The 20993-nt window shown below is 61.1% G+C and overlaps 1 long non-coding RNA gene across 1 annotated transcript; it reads left to right on the top strand.

The window, feature by feature from the left end:
* The first annotated feature begins 2940 nt into the window (after positions 1-2940).
* Positions 2941-5378, top strand: LOC147913586 (uncharacterized). The gene is made up of 3 exons (XR_015548543.1): positions 2941-3070; positions 3676-3752; positions 5326-5378. It is a non-coding gene; the product is annotated as an uncharacterized LOC147913586 (long non-coding RNA).
* Positions 5379-20993: the final 15615 nt, after the last annotated feature.

Genomic DNA, 20993 nt, shown 5'->3' with positions numbered 1-20993 from the left:
CCCGAGCGGAGGAGATGACCCCTTTGTCGGGGAGGGAAGCTGAGGCGGGGGACGGGCAGGGCAGGGGCCTGCAGTTAGAGCTTTTCCCCAGGAGCAGCTCGGCTTCCAGAGGTGGGGAGCGGGATTTTCCATCCCTCTCAGGCACTCTCTTCTGAATAGAGAGCCAACAAGCTTCTGTGGTGCTGGGGGTGGTGAGGAGGGTGGAGGCCGGTCCTGGACCGAGATGCCGGTCTGCCTGGAGTCGGCTCCTTTCTCAGTCTGGTGTGGCCTCCTCCGGTCCTCTAGGACAGGACCCCTTGCTCTTGTGCTTTCGCCGACACTGGCGGTGACGTGTGGTGACAGTGGTTCATCCCCGTGGTGTTTGTTCCTCCCCAAGCTGGGCCAGCCCCAGCCGGAGGGGTAGAGCGGTCTGGCACGGATGCTGCTCTCCTGGCACCTGGGGGCGGGGAGGGTGCCAGGCGCTGCCCCTGCTTCAGGGGCTTTCAGCTTCTGTTGGTGTTGGTGCTTCGGGTCTGCCACATCCACCTACCTTTAACCTTGTGTTCCGCAGGTCAGCTTGGAGGCAGGAGGGCCTCCTCCCTTGGCGGGACCTTCGTTCATGCCCTCGTGCTCAGGGCCACCTCTCCGCGCCTGGCAGTGGCGGCCTGTGAGGCCCGGCGCGTCGCCTCCACCTCCCCCACTCGGTAAGGTCATCTGAAGAGGATGAGTTGACTGGTACAGGAAAGCATCTTCATCTTTCCTCCTGTGGATCTGTTGGGTTAAATGGAGAGATATTACTGAGGGCTTGGCAGTGTGTAGGTCAACCTGGCTGAGGACTTTGTAAGGTTCCTCGAGTTTGTGGGGACGTACGTCCCCTGGGCTGTGTCGTGTGTCCATCCTGAGCCGGGCAGAAGGTGTGTCTTGTGGACAAGGGAAGAGGCTGCCTCCAGCGAGGCAGAAAGAGCGGTTCTGCAGATGCGCGTTGGCCAGAGACCACGAGGCGGGCTCTGTGGGGGTGGAGGCGCACCCCTAACCTTCTTGCCAGCTGGCTGAGCCCTGAGCTGAGGAGTCATGAAAATTCCTGAAGCGGGCCCTGCGGTGTCTTCCTCAAGGGTCAGGGGACGCGTCTCCCCCTCCTCCTCCGGGGTCACCTGAGGCGTGTGGGGAGCCCTCTGCCGCCGGCGAGGGCCCTGAGGCTGGGAAAGCGCCTCAGACTCTTTCTGGAGGAAGGCGCGGAGGGTCCGTTTTCCTTCCTCACAGTCTGTGCAAGCGGGACTAAACCTCGTCCCTCCTCTCTGGCCTTTCTCAGATCCGGGACCTGGCCCCGCGGCTCCAGGGAGCAACGGCAGCTCTTCCTGCCCCACGGAGCTTGAGGACCAGGGCCAGGTAAGCGCTGTGGTCGTTTTCAGCCGTAACTGTTTCTGGAAACGTTGACGTGTGTGTGCAGCAGCCTCTCCGGGCCTCGTCTCCGGTTTGTGTGTTCCGTGGCGCATGTGCTGTGTCATTTCCTTCTCCGAAAGCACAGTCTTCCCCAGGAGCCTTCGGGCTTCTCCACACTCAGCTCTCATCTTTGGTGGAGCCTCCAGAAGCCTTCGGTGCTTCCGTGCCGAGGACTGCAGGGCTCTCACGGTGTGTTTCTGCAAGTAACACTCGGAGGGAGACCCTGAAGCCCACACTGAAGTCTCCCGGCTCAGCCGACTCCTTCCCGAACTGCTTGGCGTGGGCTTGTGGTTGTTGTGGTTCCTTTGCTCCGTTCCTGGTGTGGGTTTGCTGAAGAGCCTGTTGGGAACGTCTGCCGTGATCCTCACGGGAGAGGAACGTGAGAGGCCGTCCCTCCAACTTCATGTTGGGTACTTTGTGCGATGTCGATTGTTCTTGGATCCAGCAGACGTCACGGTTCCTCAGGGTCCGCTCTCTGTGCGTCAGTGTACTCTCCTGGACCCCTGCAGTGGTAGCCTAGGTCAGAATAGTCTGAGTGATCAGAGACGGCCTATTTGCAGTAGGAAATGGGCACGGACACCGAAGGAGTGAAGAGTGAACATCAGGACTGCGCTGCAGGACCCATTGCCCCCGGGGCCTTCACTTGCCTTGAGGTGAAGGCAGTCCTGTGGTGTCCTGTGGCGCCGTTAGAGCGGGGCCCTTCCCTCATCCCCCCCCGTCACTGGCTTTTACCACTGGAATCAAAACACGTCTGTGTTCATTCTGTCCTTTAGAATCCCCTCCTCACGTTTCCGTTGGACACAAATTAGTCCGCGTCTCACGGTGGGCTTAGAAATCTGCATTCCCTGTGGGTGACGATAGATAGAGCTGAGCCTAACCGAGTCCTGTCGGTCACACCGTTCCCCTCAGAAAACGCAGGCCCCCGGGGGTGCCCAGCGCCCCGGAGGTCCTGGTACCCGTGGGCAGAACCCGAGCGGAGGAGATGACCCCTTTGTCGGGGAGGGAAGCTGAGGCGGGGGACGGGCAGGGCAGGGGCCTGCAGGCAGAGCTTTTCCCCAGGAGCAGCTCGGCTTCCAGAGGTGGGGAGCGGGCTTTTCCATCCCTCTCGGGCGCTCTCTTCTGAATAGAGAGCCAACAAGCTTCTGTGGTGCTGGGGGTGGTGAGGAGGGTGGAGGCCGGTCCTGGACCGAGATGCCGGTCTGCCTGGAGTCGGCTCCTTTCTCAGTCTGGTGTGGCCTCCTCCGGTCCTCTAGGACAGGACCCCTTGCTCTTGTGCTTTCGCCGACACTGGCGGTGACGTGTGGTGACAGTGGTTCATCCCCGTGGTGTTTGTTCCTCCCCAAGCTGGGCCAGCCCCAGCCGGAGGGGTAGAGCGGTCTGGCACGGATGCTGCTCTCCTGGCACCTGGGGGCGGGGAGGGTGCCAGGCGCTGCCCCTGCTTCAGGGGCTTTCAGCTTCTGTTGGTGTTGGTGCTTCGGGTCTGCCACATCCACCTACCTTTAACCTTGTGTTCCGCAGGTCAGCTTGGAGGCAGGAGGGCCTCCTCCCTTGGCGGGACCTTCGTTCATGCCCTCGTGCTCAGGGCCACCTCTCCGCGCCTGGCAGTGGCGGCCTGTGAGGCCCGGCGCGTCGCCTCCACCTCCCCCACTCGGTAAGGTCATCTGAAGAGGATGAGTTGACTGGTACAGGAAAGCATCTTCATCTTTCCTCCTGTGGATCTGTTGGGTTAAATGGAGAGATATTACTGAGGGCTTGGCAGTGTGTAGGTCAACCTGGCTGAGGACTTTGTAAGGTTCCTCGAGTTTGTGGGGACGTACGTCCCCTGGGCTGTGTCGTGTGTCCATCCTGAGCCGGGCAGAAGGTGTGTCTTGTGGACAAGGGAAGAGGCTGCCTCCAGCGAGGCAGAAAGAGCGGTTCTGCGGATGCGCTGCTGGCCAGAGACCACGAGGCGTGCTCTGTGGGGTTGGAGGCGCACCCCTAACCTTCTTGCCAGCTGGCTGAGCCCTGAGCTGAGGAGTCATGAAAATTCCTGAAGCGGGCCCTGCGGTGTCTTCCTCAAGGGTCAGGGGACGTGTCTCCCCCTCATCCCCCGGGGTCACCTGAGGCGTGTGTGGAGCCCTCTGCCGCCGGCGAGGGCCCTGAGGGTGGAAAAGCGCCTCAGACTCTTTCTGGAGGAAGGCGCGGAGGGTCCGTTTTACTTCCTCGCAGTCTGTGCAAGCGGGACTAAACCTCGTCCCTCCGTCTGGCCTTTCTCAGATCCGGGACCTGGCCCCGCGGCTCCAGGGAGCAACGGCAGCTCTTCCTGCCCCACGGAGCTTGAGGACCAGGGCCAGGTAAGCGCTGTGGTCGTTTTCAGCCGTAACTGTTTCTGGAAACGTTGACGTGTGCGTGCAGCAGCCTCTCCGGGCCTCGTCTCCGGTTTGTGTGTTCCGTGGCGCATGTACTGTGTCATTTCCTTCTCCGAAAGCACAGTCTTCCCCAGGAGCCTTCGGGCTTCTCCACACTCAGCTCTCATCTTTGGTGGCGCCTCCAGAAGCCTTCGGTGCTTCCGGGCCGAGGACTGCAGGGCTCTCACGGTGTGTTTCTGCAAGTAACACTCGGAGGGCGACCCTGAAGCCCACACTGAAGTCTCCCGGCTCAGCCGACTCCTTCCCGAACTGCTTGGCGTGGGCTTGTGGTTGTTGTGGTTCCTTTGCTCCGTTCCTGGTGTGGGTTTGCTGAAGAGCCTGTTGGGAACGTGTGCCGTCATCCTCACGGGAGAGGAACGTGAGAGGCCGTCCCTCCAACTTCATGTTGGGTACTTTGTGCGATGTCGAATGTTCTTGGATCCAGCAGACGTCACGGTTCCTCAGGGTCCGCTCTCTGTGGGTCAGTGTACTCTCCTGGACCCCTGCAGTGGTAGCCTAGGTCAGAATAGTCTGAGTGATCAGAGACGGCCTATTTGCAGTAGGAAATGGGCACGGACACCGAAGGAGTGAAGAGTGAACATCAGGACTGCGCTGCAGGACCCATTGCCCCCAGAGGCCTTCACTTGCCTTGAGGTGAAGGCAGTCCTGTGGTGTCCTGTGGCGCGGTTAGAGCGGGGCCCTTCCCTCATCCCCCCCCGTCACGGGCTTTTACCACTGGAATCAAAACACGTCTGTGTTCATTCTGTCCTTTAGAATCCCCTCCTCACGTTTCCGTTGGACACAAATTAGTCCGCGTCTCACGGTGTGCTTAGAAATCTGCATTCCCTGTGGGTTTCGATAGATAGAGCTGAGCCTAACCGAGTCCTGTCGGTCACACCGTTCCCCTCAGAAAACGCAGGCCCCCGGGGGTGCCCAGCGCCCCAGAGGTCCTGGTACCCGTGGGCAGAACCCGAGCGGAGGAGATGACCCCTTTGTCGGGGAGGGAAGTTGAGGCGGGGGACGGGCAGGGCAGGGGCCTGCAGGCAGAGCTTTTCCCCAGGAGCAGCTCGGCTTCCAGAGGTGGGGAGCGGGCTTTTCCATCCCTCTCGGGCGCTCTCTTCTGAATAGAGAGCCAACAAGCTTCTGTGGTGCTGGGGGTGGTGAGGAGGGTGGAGGCCGGTCCTGGACCGAGATGCCGGTCTGCCTGGAGTCGGCTCCTTTCTCAGTCTGGTGTTGCCTCCTCCGGTCCTCTAGGACAGGACCCCTTGCTCTTGTGCTTTCGCTGACACGGGCGGTGACGTGTGTTGACAGTGGTTCACCCCCGTGGTGTTTGTTCCTCCCCAAGCTGGGCCGGCCCCAGCGGGAGGGGTAGAGCGGTCTGGCAGGGATGCTGCTCTCCTGGCACCTGGGGGCGGGGAGGGTGCCGGGCGCTGCCCCTGCTTCAGGGGCTTTCAGCTTCTGTTGGTGTTGGTGCTTCGGGTCTGCCACATCCACCTACCTTTAACCTTGTGTTCCGCAGGTCAGCGTGGAGGCAGGAGGGCCTCCTCCCTGGGCGGGACCTTCATTCATGCCCTCGTGCTCAGGGCCACCTCTCCGCGCCTGGCAGTGGCGGCCTGTGAGGCCCAGCGCGTCGCCTCCACCTCCCCCACTCGGTAAGGTCGTCTGAAGAGGATGAGTTGACTGGTACAGGAAAGCATCTTCATCTTTCCTCCTATGCATCTGTGGGTTAAATGGAGAGATGTTACTGAGGGCTTGGCAGTGTGTGGGTCAACCTGGCTGAGGACTTTGTAAGGTTCCTCGAGTTTGTGGGGACGTACGTCCCCTGGGCTGTGTCGTGTGTCCATCCTGAGCCGGGCAGCAGGTGTGTCTTGTGGACAAGGGAAGAGGCTGCCTCCAGCGAGGCAGAAAGAGCGGTTCTGCAGATGCGCGTTGGCCAGAGACCACGAGGCGGGCTCTGTGGGGGTGGAGCCGCACCCCTAACCTTCATGCCAGCTGGCTGAGCCCTGAGCTGAGGAGTCATGAAAATTCCTGAAGCGGGCCCCGCGGTGTCTTCCTCAAGGGTCAGGGGACGCGTCTCCCCCTCATCCTCCGGGGTCACCTGAGGCATGTGGGGAGCCCTCTGCCGCCGGCGAGGGCCCTGAGGGTGGGAAAGCGCCTCAGAGTCTTTCTGGAGGAAGGCGCGGAGAGTCCGTTTTCCTTCCTCACAGTCTGTGCAAGCGGGACTAAACCTCGTCCCTCCTCTCTGGCCTTTCTCAGATCCGGGACCTGGCCCCACGGCTCCATGGAGCAACGGCAGCTCCTCCTGCCCCGCGGAGTGGGAGGACCAGGGCCAGGTAAGCGCTGTGGTCGTTTTCAGCCGTAACTGTTTCTGGAAACGTTGACGTGTGTGTGCAGCAGCCTCTCCGGGCCTCGTCTCCGGTGTGTTCCGTGGCGTATGTGCTGTGTCATTTCCTTCTCCGAAAGCATAGTCTTCCCCAGGAGCCTTCGGGCTTCTCCACACTCAGCTCTCATCTTTGGTGGAGCCTCCAGAAGCCTTCGGTGCTTCCGGGCCGAGGACTGCAGGGCTCTCACGGTGTGTTTCTGCAAGTAACACTCGGAGGGAGACCCTGAAGCCCACACTGAAGTCTCCCGGCTCAGCCGACTCCTTCCCGAACTGCTTGGCGTGGGCTTGTGGTTGTTGTGGTTCCTTTGCTCCGTTCCTGGTGTGGGTTTGCTGAGGAGCCTGTTGGGAACGTCTGCCGTCATCCTCACGGGAGAGGAACGTGAGAGGCCGTCCCTCCAACTTCACGTTGGGTACTTTGTGCGATGTCGATTGTTCTTGGATCCAGCAGACGTCACGGTTCCTCAGGGTCCGCTCTCTGTGCGTCAGTGTACTCTCCTGGACCCCTGCAGTGGTAGCCTATGTCAGAATAGTCTGAGTGATCAGAGACGGCCTATTTGCAGTAGGAAATGGGCACGGACACCGAAGGAGTGAAGAGTGAACATCAGGACTGCGCTGCAGGACCCATTGCCCCCAGAGGCCTTCACTTGCCTTGAGGTGAAGGCAGTCCTGTGGTGTCCTGTGGCGCCGTTAGAGCGGGGCCCTTCCCTCATCCCCCCCCGTCACGGGCTTTTACCACTGGAATCAAAACACGTCTGTGTTCATTCTGTCCTTTAGAATCCCCTCCTCACGTTTCCGTTGGACACAAATTAGTCCGCGTCTCACGGTGGGCTTAGAAATCTGCCGTCCCTGTGGGTGACGATAGATAGAGCTGAGCCTAACCGAGTCCTGTCGGTCACACCGTTCCCCTCAGAAAACGCAGGCCCCCGGGGGTGCCCAGCGCCCCGGAGGTCCTGGTACCCGTGGGCAGAACCCGAGCGGAGGAGATGACCCCTTTGTCGGGGAGGGAAGCTGAGGCGGGGGACGGGCAGGGCAGGGGCCTGCAGGCAGAGCTTTTCCCCAGGAGCAGCTCGGCTTCCAGAGGTGGGGAGCGGGCTTTTCCATCCCTCTCGGGCGCTCTCTTCTGAATAGAGAGCCAACAAGCTTCTGTGGTGCTGGGGGTGGTGAGGAGGGTGGAGGCCGGTCCTGGACCGAGATGCCGGTCTGCCTGGAGTCGGCTCCTTTCTCAGTCTGGTGTGGCCTCCTCCGGTCCTCTAGGACAGGACCCCTTGCTCTTGTGCTTTCGCCCGACACTGGCGGTGACGTGTGGTGACAGTGGTTCATCCCTCGTGGTGTTTGTTCCTCCCTGCTGGGCCAGCCCCAGCCGGAGGGGTAGAGCGGTCTGGCACGGATGCTGCTCTCCTGGCACCTGGGGCGGGAGGGTGCCACGCCCTGCCCCTGCTTCAGGGGCTTTCAGCTTCTGTTGGTGTTGGTGCTTCGGGTCTGCCACATCCACCTACCTTTAACCTTGTGTTCCGCAGGTCAGCTTGGAGGCAGGAGGGCCTCCTCCCTTGGCGGGACCTTCGTTCATGCCCTCGTGCTCAGGGCCACCTCTCCGCGCCTGGCAGTGGCGGCCTGTGAGGCCCGGCGCGTCGCCTCCACCTCCCCCACTCGGTAAGGTCATCTGAAGAGGATGAGTTGACTGGTACAGGAAAGCATCTTCATCTTTCCTCCTGTGGATCTGTTGGGTTAAATGGAGAGATATTACTGAGGGCTTGGCAGTGTGTAGGTCAACCTGGCTGAGGACTTTGTAAGGTTCCTCGAGTTTGTGGGGACGTACGTCCCCTGGGCTGTGTCGTGTGTCCATCCTGAGCCGGTCAGCAGGTGTGTCTTGTGGACAAGGGAAGAGGCTGCCTCCAGCGAGGCAGAAAGAGCGGTTCTGCAGATGCGCGTTGGCCAGAGACCACGAGGCGGGCTCTGTGGGGGTGGAGGCGCACCCCTAACCTTCTTGCCAGCTGGCTGAGCCCTGAGCTGAGGAGTCATGAAAATTCCTGAAGCGGGCCCCGCGGTGTCTTCCTCAAGGGTCAGGGGACGCGTCTCCCCCTCCTCCTCCGGGGTCACCTGAGGCGTGTGGGGAGCCCTCTGCCGCCGGCGAGGGCCCTGAGGCTGGGAAAGCGCCTCAGACTCTTTCTGGAGGAAGGCGCGGAGGGTCCGTTTTCCTTCCTCACAGTCCGTGCAAGCGGGACTAAACCTCGTCCCTCCTCTCTGGCCTTTCTCAGATCCGGGACCTGGCCCCGCGGCTCCAGGGAGCAACGGCAGCTCCTCCTGCCCCACGGAGCTTGAGGACCAGGGCCAGGTAAGCGCTGTGGTCGTTTTCAGCCGTAACTGTTTCTGGAAACGTTGACGTGTGCGTGCAGCAGCCTCTCCGGGCCTCGTCTCCGGTTTGTGTGTTCCGTGGCGCATGTACTGTGTCATTTCCTTCTCCGAAAGCACAGTCTTCCCCAGGAGCCTTCGGGCTTCTCCACACTCAGCTCTCATCTTTGGTGGCGCCTCCAGAAGCCTTCGGTGCTTCCGGGCCGAGGACTGCAGGGCTCTCACGGTGTGTTTCTGCAAGTAACACTCGGAGGGCGACCCTGAAGCCCACACTGAAGTCTCCCGGCTCAGCCGACTCCTTCCCGAACTGCTTGGCGTGGGCTTGTGGTTGTTGTGGTTCCTTTGCTCCGTTCCTGGTGTGGGTTTGCTGAGGAGCCTGTTGGGAACGTGTGCCGTCATCCTCACGGGAGAGGAACGTGAGAGGCCGTCCCTCCAACTTCATGTTGGGTACTTTGTGCGATGTCGAATGTTCTTGGATCCAGCAGACGTCACGGTTCCTCAGGGTCCGCTCTCTGTGCGTCAGTGTACTCTCCTGGACCCCTGCAGTGGTAGCCTAGGTCAGAATAGTCTGAGTGATCAGAGACGGCCTATTTGCAGTAGGAAATGGGCACGGACACCGAAGGAGTGAAGAGTGAACATCAGGACTGCGCTGCAGGACCCATTGCCCCCAGAGGCCTTCACTTGCCTTGAGGTGAAGGCAGTCCTGTGGTGTCCTGTGGCGCCGTTAGGGCGGGGCCCTTCCCTCATCCCCCCCCCCGTCACGGGGTTTTACCACAGGAATCAAAACACGTCTGTGTTCATTCTGTCCTTTAGAATCCCCTCCTCACGTTTCCGTTGGACACAAATCAGTCCGCGTCTCACGGTGGGCTTAGAAATCTGCATTCCCTGTGGGTGATGAAAGATAGAGCTGAGCCTAACCGAGTCCTGTCGGTCACTTCGTTCCCCTCAGAAAACACAGGCCCCCGGGGGTGCCCAGCGCCCCAGAGGTCCTGGTACCCGTGGGCAGAACCCGAGCGGAGGAGACGACCCCTTTGTCGGGGAGGGAAGCTGAGGCGGGGGACGGGCAGGGCAGGGGCCTGCAGTTAGAGCATTTCCCCAGGAGCAGCTCGGCTTCCAGAGGTGGGGAGCGGGCTTTTCCATCCCTCTCGGGCGCTCTCTTCTGAATAGAGAGCCAACAAGCTTCTGTGGTGCTGGGGGTGGTGAGGAGGGTGGAGGCCGGTCCTGGACCGAGATGCCGGTCTGCCTGGAGTCGGCTCCTTTCTCAGTCTGGTGTTGCCTCCTCCGGTCCTCTAGGACAGGACCCCTTGCTCTTGTGCTTTCTCCGACACGGGCGGTGAAGTGTGTTGACAGTGGTTCACCCCCGTGGTGTTTGTTCCTCCCCAAGCTGGGCCGGCCCCAGCGGGAGGGGTAGAGCGGTCTAGCACGGATGCTGCTCTCCTGGCACCTGGGGGCGGGGAGGGTGCCGGGCGCTGCCCTGCTTCAGGGGCTTTCAGCTTCTGTTGGTGTTGGTGCTTCGGGTCTGCCACATCCACCTACCTTTAACCTTGTGTTCCGCAGGTCAGCGTGGAGGCAGGAGGGCCTCCTCCCTGGGCGGGACCTTCATTCATGCCCTCGTGCTCAGGGCCACCTCTCCGCGCCTGGCAGTGGCGGCCTGTGAGGCCCGGCGCGTCGCCTCCACCTCCCCCACTCGGTAAGGTCGTCTGAAGAGGATGAGTTGACTGGTACAGGAAAGCATCTTCATCTTTCCTCCTATGCATCTGTGGGTTAAATGGAGAGATGTTACTGAGGGCTTGGCAGTGTGTGGGTCAACCTGGCTGAGGACTTTGTAAGGTTCCTCGAGTTTGTGTGGACGTACGTCCCCTGGGCTGTGTCGTGTGTCCATCCTGAGCCGGGCAGCAGGTGTGTCTTGTGGACAAGGGAAGAGGCTGCCTCCAGCGAGGCAGAAAGAGCGGTTCTGCAGATGCGCCTTGGCCAGAGACCACGAGGCGGGCTCTGTGGGGGTGGAGGCGCACCCCTAACCTTCTTGCCAGCTGGCTGAGCCCTGAGCTGAGGAGTCATGAAAATTCCTGAAGCGGGCCCTGCGGTGTCTTCCTCAAGGGTCAGGGGACGCGTCTCCCCCTCCTCCTCCGGGGTCACCTGAGGCGTGTGGGGAGCCCTCTGCCGCCGGCGAGGGCCCTGAGGCTGGGAAAGCGCCTCAGACTCTTTCTGGAGGAAGGCGCGGAGGGTCCGTTTTCCTTCCTCACAGTCTGTGCAAGCGGGACTAAACCTCGTCCCTCCTCTCTGGCCTTTCTCAGATCCGGGACCTGGCCCCGCGGCTCCAGGGAGCAACGGCAGCTCTTCCTGCCCCACGGAGCTTGAGGACCAGGGCCAGGTAAGCGCTGTGGTCGTTTTCAGCAGTAACTGTTTCTGGAAACCTTGACGTGTGTGTGCAGCAGCCTCTCCGGGCCTCGTCTCCGGTTTGTGTGTTCCGTGGCGCATGTGCTGTGTCATTTCCTTCTCCGAAAGCACAGTCTTCCCCAGGAGCCTTCGGGCTTCTCCACACTCAGCTCTCATCTTTGGTGGAGCCTCCAGAAGCCTTCGGTGTTTCCGGGCCGAGGACTACAGGGCTCTCACGGTGTGTTTCTTCAAGTAACACTCGGAGGGTGACCCTGAAGCCCACACTGAAGTCTCCCGGCTCAGCCGACTCCTTCCCGAACTGCTTGGCGTGGGCTTGTGGTTGTTGTGGTTCCTTTGCTCCGTTCCTGGTGTGGGTTTGCTGAAGAGCCTGTTGGGAACGTCTGCCGTCATCCTCACGGGAGAGGAACGTGAGAGGCCGTCCCTCCAACTTCATGTTGGGTACTTTGTGCGATGTCGATTGTTCTTGGATCCAGCAGACGTCACGGTTCCTCAGGGTCCGCTCTCTGTGGGTCAGTGTACTCTCCTGGACCCCTGCAGTGGTAGCCTAGGTCAGAATAGTCTGAGTGATCAGAGATGGCCTATTTGCAGTAGGAAATGGGCACGGACACCGAAGGAGTGAAGAGTGAACATCAGGACTGCGCTGCAGGACCCATTGCCCCCAGAGGCCTTCACTTGCCTTGAGGTGAAGGCAGTCCTGTGGTGTCCTGTGGCGCCGTTAGAGCGGGGCCCTTCCCTCATCCCCCCCCGTCACGGGCTTTTACCACTGGAATCAAAACACGTCTGTGTTCATTCTGTCCTTTAGAATCCCCTCCTCACGTTTCCGTTGGACACAAATTAGTCCGCGTCTCACGGTGGGCTTAGAAATCTGCCGTCCCTGTGGGTGACGATAGATAGAGCTGAGCCTAACCGAGTCCTGTCGGTCACACCGTTCCCCTCAGAAAACGCAGGCCCCCGGGGGTGCCCAGCGCCCCAGAGGTCCTGGTGCCCGTGGGCAGACCCCGAGCGGAGGAGAAGACCCCTTTGTCGGGGAGGGAAGCTGAGGCGGGGGACGGGCAGGGCAGGGGCCTGCAGGCAGAGCTTTTCCCCAGGAGCAGCTCGGCTTCCAGAGGTGGGGAGCGGGCTTTTCCATCCCTCTCGGGCGCTCTCTTCTGAATAGAGAGCCAACAAGCTTCTGTGGTGCTGGGGGTGGTGAGGAGGGTGGAGGCCGGTCCTGGACCGAGATGCCGGTCTGCCTGGAGTCGGCTCCTTTCTCAGTCTGGTGTGGCCTCCTCCGGTCCTCTAGGACAGGACCCCTTGCTCTTGTGCTTTCGCCGACACTGGCGGTGACGTGTGGTGACAGTGGTTCATCCCCGTGGTGTTTGTTCCTCCCCAAGCTGGGCCAGCCCCAGCCGGAGGGGTAGAGCGGTCTGGCACGGATGCTGCTCTCCTGGCACCTGGGGGCGGGGAGGGTGCCAGGCGCTGCCCCTGCTTCAGGGGCTTTCAGCTTCTGTTGGTGTTGGTGCTTCGGGTCTGCCACATCCACCTACCTTTAACCTTGTGTTCCGCAGGTCAGCTTGGAGGCAGGAGGGCCTCCTCCCTTGGCGGGACCTTCGTTCATGCCCTCGTGCTCAGGGCCACCTCTCCGCGCCTGGCAGTGGCGGCCTGTGAGGCCCGGCGCGTCGCCTCCACCTCCCCCACTCGGTAAGGTCATCTGAAGAGGATGAGTTGACTGGTACAGGAAAGCATCTTCATCTTTCCTCCTGTGGATCTGTTGGGTTAAATGGAGAGTTGTTACTGAGGGCTTGGCAGTGTGTAGGTCAACCTGCCTGAGGACTTTGTAAGGTTCCTCGAGTTTGTGGGGACGTACGTCCCCTGGGCTGTGTCGTGTGTCCATCCTGAGCCGGGCAGCAGGTGTGTCTTGTGGACAAGGGAAGAGGCTGCCTCCAGCGAGGCAGAAAGAGCGGTTCTGCAGATGCGCGTTGGCCAGAGACCACGAGGCGGGCTCTGTGGGGGTGGAGGCGCACCCCTAACCTTCTTGCCAGCTGGCTGAGCCCTGAGCTGAGGAGTCATGAAAATTCCTGAAGCGGGCCCTGCGGTGTCTTCCTCAAGGGTCAGGGGACGCGTCTCCCCCTCCTCCTCCGGGGTCACCTGAGGCGTGTGGGGAGCCCTCTGCCGCCGGCGAGGGCCCTGAGGCTGGGAAAGCGCCTCAGACTCTTTCTGGAGGAAGGCGCGGAGGGTCCGTTTTCCTTCCTCACAGTCTGTGCAAGCGGGACTAAACCTCGTCCCTCCTCTCTGGCCTTTCTCAGATCCGGGACCTGGCCCCGCGGCTCCAGGGAGCAACGGCAGCTCTTCCTGCCCCACGGAGCTTGAGGACCAGGGCCAGGTAAGCGCTGTGGTCGTTTTCAGCCGTAACTGTTTCTGGAAACGTTGACGTGTGTGTGCAGCAGCCTCTCCGGGCCTCGTCTCCGGTGTGTTCCGTGGCGTATGTGCTGTGTCATTTCCTTCTCCGAAAGCATAGTCTTCCCCAGGAGCCTTCGGGCTTCTCCACACTCAGCTCTCATCTTTGGTGGAGCCTCCAGAAGCCTTCGGTGCTTCCGGGCCGAGGACTGCAGGGCTCTCACGGTGTGTTTCTGCAAGTAACACTCGGAGGGAGACCCTGAAGCCCACACTGAAGTCTCCCGGCTCAGCCGACTCCTTCCCGAACTGCTTGGCGTGGGCTTGTGGTTGTTGTGGTTCCTTTGCTCCGTTCCTGGTGTGGGTTTGCTGAAGAGCCTGTTGGGAACGTCTGCCGTCATCCTCACGGGAGAGGAACGTGAGAGGCCGTCCCTCCAACTTCACGTTGGGTACTTTGTGCGATGTCGATTGTTCTTGGATCCAGCAGACGTCACGGTTCCTCAGGGTCCGCTCTCTGTGGGTCAGTGTACTCTCCTGGACCCCTGCAGTGGTAGCCTAGGTCAGAATAGTCTGAGTGATCAGAGACGGCCTATTTGCAGTAGGAAATGGGCACGGACACCGAAGGAGTGAAGAGTGAACATCAGGACTGCGCTGCAGGACCCATTGCCCCCGGGGCCTTCACTTGCCTTGAGGTGAAGGCAGTCCTGTGGTGTCCTGTGGCGCCGTTAGAGCGGGGCCCTTCCCTCATCCCCCCCCGTCACGGGCTTTTACCACTGGAATCAAAACACGTCTGTGTTCATTCTGTCCTTTAGAATCCCCTCCTCACGTTTCCGTTGGACACAAATTAGTCCGCGTCTCACGGTGGGCTTAGAAATCTGCCGTCCCTGTGGGTGACGATAGATAGAGCTGAGCCTAACCGAGTCCTGTCGGTCACACCGTTCCCCTCAGAAAACGCAGGCCCCCGGGGGTGCCCAGCGCCCCGGAGGTCCTGGTACCCGTGGGCAGAACCCGAGCGGAGGAGATGACCCCTTTGTCGGGGAGGGAAGCTGAGGCGGGGGACGGGCAGGGAAGGGGCCTGCAGGCAGAGCTTTTCCCCAGGAGCAGCTCGGCTTCCAGAGGTGGGGAGCGGGCTTTTCCATCCCTCTCGGGCGCTCTCTTCTGAATAGAGAGCCAACAAGCTTCTGTGGTGCTGGGGGTGGTGAGGAGGGTGGAGGCCGGTCCTGGACCGAGATGCCGGTCTGCCTGGAGTCGGCTCCTTTCTCAGTCTGGTGTGGCCTCCTCCGGTCCTCTAGGACAGGACCCCTTGCTCTTGTGCTTTCGCCGACACTGGCGGTGACGTGTGGTGACAGTGGTTCATCCCCGTGGTGTTTGTTCCTCCCCAAGCTGGGCCAGCCCCAGCCGGAGGGGTAGAGCGGTCTGGCACGGATGCTGCTCTCCTGGCACCTGGGGGCGGGGAGGGTGCCAGGCGCTGCCCCTGCTTCAGGGGCTTTCAGCTTCTGTTGGTGTTGGTGCTTCGGGTCTGCCACATCCACCTACCTTTAACCTTGTGTTCCGCAGGTCAGCTTGGAGGCAGGAGGGCCTCCTCCCTTGGCGGGACCTTCGTTCATGCCCTCGTGCTCAAGGCCACCTCTCCGCGCCTGGCAGTGGCGGCCTGTGAGGCCCGGCGCGTCGCCTCCACCTCCCCCACTCGGTAAGGTCATCTGAAGAGGATGAGTTGACTGGTACAGGAAAGCATCTTCATCTTTCCTCCTGTGGATCTGTTGGGTTAAATGGAGAGATGTTACTGAGGGCTTGGCAGTGTGTAGTTCAACCTGCCTGAGGACTTTGTAAGGTTCCTCGAGTTTGTGGGGACGTACGTCCCCTGGGCTGTGTCGTGTGTCCATCCTGAGCCGGGCAGCAGGTGTGTCTTGTGGACAAGGGAAGAGGCTGCCTCCAGCGAGGCAGAAAGAGCGGTTCTGCAGATGCGCGTTGGCCAGAGACCACGAGGTGGGCTCTGTGGGGGTGGAGGCGCACCCCTAACCTTCTTGCCAGCTGGCTGAGCCCTGAGCTGAGGAGTCATGAAAATTCCTGAAGCGGGCCCTGCGGTGTCTTCCTCAAGGGTCAGGGGACGCGTCTCCCCCTCCTCCTCCGGGGTCACCTGAGGCGTGTGGGGAGCCCTCTGCCGCCGGCGAGGGCCCTGAGGCTGGGAAAGCGCCTCAGACTCTTTCTGGAGGAAGGCGCGGAGGGTCCGTTTTCCTTCCTCACAGTCTGTGCAAGCGGGACTAAACCTCGTCCCTCCTCTCTGGCCTTTCTCAGATCCGGGACCTGGCCCCGCGGCTCCAGGGAGCAACGGCAGCTCTTCCTGCCCCACGGAGCTTGAGGACCAGGGCCAGGTAAGCGCTGTGGTCGTTTTCAGCAGTAACTGTTTCTGGAAACCTTGACGTGTGTGTGCAGCAGCCTCTCCGGGCCTCGTCTCCGGTTTGTGTGTTCCGTGGCGCATGTGCTGTGTCATTTCCTTCTCCGAAAGCACAGTCTTCCCCAGGAGCCTTCGGGCTTCTCCACACTCAGCTCTCATCTTTGGTGGAGCCTCCAGAAGCCTTCGGTGCTTCCGTGCCGAGGACTGCAGGGCTCTCACGGTGTGTTTCTGCAAGTAACACTCGGAGGGCGACCCTGAAGCCCACACTGAAGTCTCCCGGCTCAGCCGACTCCTTCCCGAACTGCTTGGCGTGGGCTTGTGGTTGTTGTGGTTCCTTTGCTCCGTTCCTGGTGTGGGTTTGCTGAGGAGCCCGTTGGGAACGTGTGCCGTCATCCTCACGGGAGAGGAACGTGAGAGGCCGTCCCTCCAACTTCATGTTGGGTGCTTTGTGCGATGTCGAATGTTCTTGGATCCAGCAGACGTCACTGTTCCTCAGGGTCCGCTCTCTGTGGGTCAGTGTACTCTCCTGGACCCCTGCAGTGGTAGCCTTGGTCAGAATATTCTGAGTGATCAGAGACGGCCTATTTGCAGTAGGAAATGGGCACGGACACCGAAGGAGTGAAGAGTGAACATCAGGACTGCGCTGCAGGACCCATTGCCCCCAGAGGCCTTCACTTGCCTTGAGGTGAAGGCAGTCCTGTGGTGTCCTGTGGCGCCGTTAGAGCGGGGCCCTTCCCTCATCCCCCCCCGTCACGGGCTTTTACCACTGGAATCAAAACACGTCTGTGTTCATTCTGTCCTTTAGAATCCCCTCCTCACGTTTCCGTTGGACACAAATTAGTCCGCGTCTCACGGTGGGCTTAGAAATCTGCCGTCCCTGTGGGTGACGATAGATAGAGCTGAGCCTAACCGAGTCCTGTCGGTCACTTCGTTCCCCTCAGAAAACACAGGCCCCCGGGGGTGCCCAGCGCCCCAGAGGTCCTGGTACCCGTGGGCAGAACCCGAGCGGAGGAGATGACCCCTTTGTCGGGGAGGGAAGTTGAGGCGGGGGACGGGCAGGGCAGGGGCCTGCAGTTAGAGCTTTTCCCCAGGAGCAGCTCGGCTTCCAGAGGTGGGGAGCGGGCTTTTCCATCCCTCTCGGGCGCTCTCTTCTGAATAGAGAGCCAACAAGCTTCTGTGGTGCTGGGGGTGGTGAGGAGGGTGGAGGCCGGTCCTGGACCGAGATGCCGGTCTGCCTGGAGTCGGCTCCTTTCTCAGTCTGGTGTTGCCTCCTCCGGTCCTCTAGGACAGGACCCCTTGCTCTTGTGCTTTCGCTGACACGGGCGGTGACGTGTGTTGACAGTGGTTCACCCCCGTGGTGTTTGTTCCTCCCCAAGCTGGGCCGGCCCCAGCGGGAGGGGTAGAGCGGTCTGGCAGGGATGCTGCTCTCCTGGCACCTGGGGGCGGGGAGGGTGCCGGGCGCTGCCCCTGCTTCAGGGGCTTTCAGCTTCTGTTGGTGTTGGTGCTTCGGGTCTGCCACATCCACCTACCTTTAACCTTGTGTTCCGCAGGTCAGCGTGGAGGCAGGAGGGCCTCCTCCCTTGGCGGGACCTTCATTCATGCCCTCGTGCTCAGGGCCACCTCTCCGCGCCTGGCAGTGGCGGCCTGTGAGGCCCGGCGCGTCGCCTCCACCTCCCCCACTCGGTAAGGTCGTCTGAAGAGGATGAGTTGACTGGTACAGGAAAGCATCTTCATCTTTCCTCCTATGCATCTGTGGGTTAAATGGAGAGATGTTACTGAGGGCTTGGCAGTGTGTGGGTCAACCTGGCTGAGGACTTTGTAAGGTTCCTCGAGTTTGTGGGGACGTACGTCCCCTGGGCTGTGTCGTGTGTCCATCCTGAGCCGGGCAGCAGGTGTGTCTTGTGGACAAGGGAAGAGGCTGCCTCCAGCGAGGCAGAAAGAGCGGTTCTGCAGATGCGCGTTGGCCAGAGACCACGAGTCGGGCTCTGTGGGGGTGGAGGCGCACCCCTAACCTTCATGCCAGCTGGCTGAGCCCTGAGCTGAGGAGTCATGAAAATTCCTGAAGCGGGCCCCGCGGTGTCTTCCTCAAGGGTCAGGGGACGCGTCTCCCCCTCATCCTCCGGGGTCACCTGAGGCGTGTGGGGAGCCCTCTGCCGCCGGCGAGGGCCCTGAGGGTGGGAAAGCGCCTCAGACTCTTTCTGGAGGAAGGCGCGGAGGGTCCGTTTTCCTTCCTCACAGTCTGTGCAAGCGGGACTAAACCTCGTCCCTCCTCTCTGGCCTTTCTCAGATCCGGGACCTGGCCCCACGGCTCCATGGAGCAACGGCAGCTCCTCCTGCCCCGCGGAGTGGGAGGACCAGGGCCAGGTAAGCGCTGTGGTCGTTTTCAGCCGTAACTGTTTCTGGAAACGTTGACGTGTGTGTGCAGCAGCCTCTCCGGGCCTCGTCTCCGGTGTGTTCCGTGGCGTATGTGCAGTGTCATTTCCTTCTCCGAAAGCATAGACTTCCCCAGGAGCCTTCGGGCTTCTCCACACTCAGCTCTCATCTTTGGTGGAGCCTCCAGAAGCCTTCGGTGCTTCCGGGCCGAGGACTGCAGGGCTCTCACGGTGTGTTTCTGCAAGTAACACTCGGAGGGAGACCCTGAAGCCCACACTGAAGTCTCCCGGCTCAGCCGACTCCTTCCCGAACTGCTTGGCGTGGGCTTGTGGTTGTTGTGGTTCCTTTGCTCCGTTCCTGGTGTGGGTTTGCTGAAGAGCCTGTTGGGAACGTCTGCCGTCATCCTCACGGGAGAGGAACGTGAGAGGCCGTCCCTCCAACTTCATGTTGGGTACTTTGTGCGATGTCGATTGTTCTTGGATCCAGCAGACGTCACGGTTCCTCAGGGTCCGCTCTCTGTGGGTCAGTGTACTCTCCTGGACCCCTGCAGTGGTAGCCTAGGTCAGAATAGTCTGAGTGATCAGAGATGGCCTATTTGCAGTAGGAAATGGGCATGGACACCGAAGGAGTGAAGAGTGAACATCAGGACTGCGCTGCAGGACCCATTGCCCCCAGAGGCCTTCACTTGCCTTGAGGTGAAGGCAGTCCTGTGGTGTCCTGTGGCGCCGTTAGAGCGGGGCCCTTCCCTCATCCCCCCCCGTCACGGGCTTTTACCACTGGAATCAAAACACGTCTGTGTTCATTCTGTCCTTTAGAATCCCCTCCTCACGTTTCCGTTGGACACAAATTAGTCCGCGTCTCACGGTGGGCTTAGAAATCTGCCGTCCCTGTGGGTGACGATAGATAGAGCTGAGCCTAACCGAGTCCTGTCGGTCACACCGTTCCCCTCAGAAAACGCAGGCCCCCGGGGGTGCCCAGCGCCCCGGAGGTCCTGGTACCCGTGGGCAGAACCCGAGCGGAGGAGATGACCCTTTGTCGGGAGGGAAGCTGAGGCGGGGACGGGCAGGGCAGGGGCCTGCAGGCAGAGCTTTTCCCCAGGAGCAGCTCGGCTTCCAGAGGTGGGGAGCGGGCTTTTCCATCCCTCTCGGGCGCTCTCTTCTGAATAGAGAGCCAACAAGCTTCTGTGGTGCTGGGGGTGGTGAGGAGGGTGGAGGCCGGTCCTGGACCGAGATGCCGGTCTGCCTGGAGTCGGCTCCTTTCTCAGTCTGGTGTGGCCTCCTCCGGTCCTCTAGGACAGGACCCCTTGCTCTTGTGCTTTCGCCGACACTGGCGGTGACGTGTGGTGACAGTGGTTCATCCCCGTGGTGTTTGTTCCTCCCCAAGCTGGGCCAGCCCCAGCCGGAGGGGTAGAGCGGTCTGGCACGGATGCTGCTCTCCTGGCACCTGGGGGCGGGGAGGGTGCCAGGCGCTGCCCCTGCTTCAGGGGCTTTCAGCTTCTGTTGGTGTTGGTGCTTCGGGTCTGCCACATCCACCTACCTTTAACCTTGTGTTCCGCAGGTCAGCTTGGAGGCAGGAGGGCCTCCTCCCTTGGCGGGACCTTCGTTCATGCCCTCGTGCTCAGGGCCACCTCTCCGCGCCTGGCAGTGGCGGCCTGTGAGGCCCGGCGCGTCGCCTCCACCTCCCCCACTCGGTAAGGTCATCTGAAGAGGATGAGTTGACTGGTACAGGAAAGCATCTTCATCTTTCCTCCTGTGGATCTGTTGGGTTAAATGGAGAGTTGTTACTGAGGGCTTGGCAGTGTGTAGGTCAACCTGCCTGAGGACTTTGTAAGGTTCCTCGAGTTTGTGGGGACGTACGTCCCCTGGGCTGTGTCGTGTGTCCATCCTGAGCCGGGCAGCAGGTGTGTCTTGTGGACAAGGGAAGAGGCTGCCTCCAGCGAGGCAGAAAGAGCGGTTCTGCAGATGCGCGTTGGCCAGAGACCACGAGGCGGGCTCTGTGGGGGTGGAGGCGCACCCCTAACCTTCTTGCCAGCTGGCTGAGCCCTGAGCTGAGGAGTCATGAAAATTCCTGAAGCGGGCCCTGCGGTGTCTTCCTCAAGGGTCAGGGGACGCGTCTCCCCCTCCTCCTCCGGGGTCACCTGAGGCGTGTGGGGAGCCCTCTGCCGCCGGCGAGGGCCCTGAGGCTGGGAAAGCGCCTCAGACTCTTTCTGGAGGAAGGCGCGGGGGGTCCGGTTTCCTTCCTCACAGGCTGTGCAAGCGGGACTAAACCTCGTCCCTCCTCCCTGGCCTTTCTCAGATCCGGGACCTGGCCCCGCGCTCCAGGGAGCAACGGCAGCTCTTCCTGCCCCACGGAGCTTGAGGACCAGGGCCAGGTAAGCGCTGTGGTCGTTTTCAGCCGTAACTGTTTCTGGAAACGTTGACGTGTGTGTGCAGCAGCCTCTCCGGGCCTCGTCTCCGGTGTGTTCCGTGGCGTATGTGCTGTGTCATTTCCTTCTCCGAAAGCATAGTCTTCCCCAGGAGCCTTCGGGCTTCTCCACACTCAGCTCTCATCTTTGGTGGAGCCTCCAGAAGCCTTCGGTGCTTCCGGGCCGAGGACTGCAGGGCTCTCACGGTGTGTTTCTGCAAGTAACACTCGGAGGGAGACCCTGAAGCCCACACTGAAGTCTCCCGGCTCAGCCGACTCCTTCCCGAACTGCTTGGCGTGGGCTTGTGGTTGTTGTGGTTCCTTTGCTCCGTTCCTGGTGTGAGTTTGCTGAAGAGCCTGTTGGGAACGTCTGCCGTCATCCTCACGGGAGAGGAACGTGAGAGGCCGTCCCTCCAACTTCACGTTGGGTACTTTGTGCGATGTCGATTGTTCTTGGATCCAGCAGACGTCACGGTTCCTCAGGGTCCGCTCTCTGTGGGTCAGTGTACTCTCC

This window comes from Ceratotherium simum, chromosome 26 (genome assembly GCF_057802395.1).
Source record: "Ceratotherium simum simum isolate JZ-2026a chromosome 26, ASM5780239v1, whole genome shotgun sequence".
Classification (NCBI taxonomy): domain Eukaryota; kingdom Metazoa; phylum Chordata; class Mammalia; order Perissodactyla; family Rhinocerotidae; genus Ceratotherium; species Ceratotherium simum.
The sequence above is the reverse complement of the archived record's forward strand: the minus strand, read 5'-3'. Positions and strand labels throughout refer to the sequence as shown.